We start from the raw sequence: 806 nt of genomic DNA on the forward strand, positions 1-806 counted from the left end.
ATTTCATTTATATTTTAAAATATTGTTTTATTTCATTTATATTTTTTAATATTTTATTTCATTTATATTTTTAAATATTATTTTATTTCATTTATAGTTTAAAATATTATTTAATTTCACTTATATTTCAAAATATTATTTTATTTTATTTATATTTAAAATATTATTTTATTTCATTTATATTTTAAATATTATTTTATTTCTTTTATATTTTTAAATATTATTTTATTTCATTTATATTTTCAAAAATTATTTTATTTCATTTATGTTTTGTAATATTATTTTTTATTTATATTTTTAAATATTATTTTATTGTATTTATATTTTAAAATATTATTTAATTTCATTTATATTTAAAAAGATATTTCATTTCATTTATATTTTCAAATATTATTTTATTTCATTTATTTTTTCAAATATTATTTCTTTAAAATTTTACAATATTATTTTTTATTTATATTTTCAAATATTGTTTTATTTCATTTATATTTTAAAATATTATTTTATTTCATTTATATTTTAAAATATAATTATATTTAATTTATATTTTTAAATATTATTTTATTTCCGTTATATTTTTTTAAATTATTTTATTTCATTTATATTTTCAAATATTATTTTATTTCACTTATATTTTAAAATATTATTTTATTTCACTTATATATATACATATAATTATATTTCACTGATATTTAAAAATATTATTTTATTTCACTGATATATATATATATATATAAATATTATTTAATTTAATTTATATTTTAAATATTTTTAAATTTATATTTTTAAATATTATTTTATTTACT

The sequence above is a fragment of the Euprymna scolopes genome, chromosome 3, assembly GCF_053919585.1.
Source record: "Euprymna scolopes isolate OS-2025 chromosome 3, ASM5391958v1, whole genome shotgun sequence".
In the NCBI taxonomy this organism is placed as follows: Eukaryota; Metazoa; Mollusca; class Cephalopoda; order Sepiida; family Sepiolidae; genus Euprymna; species Euprymna scolopes.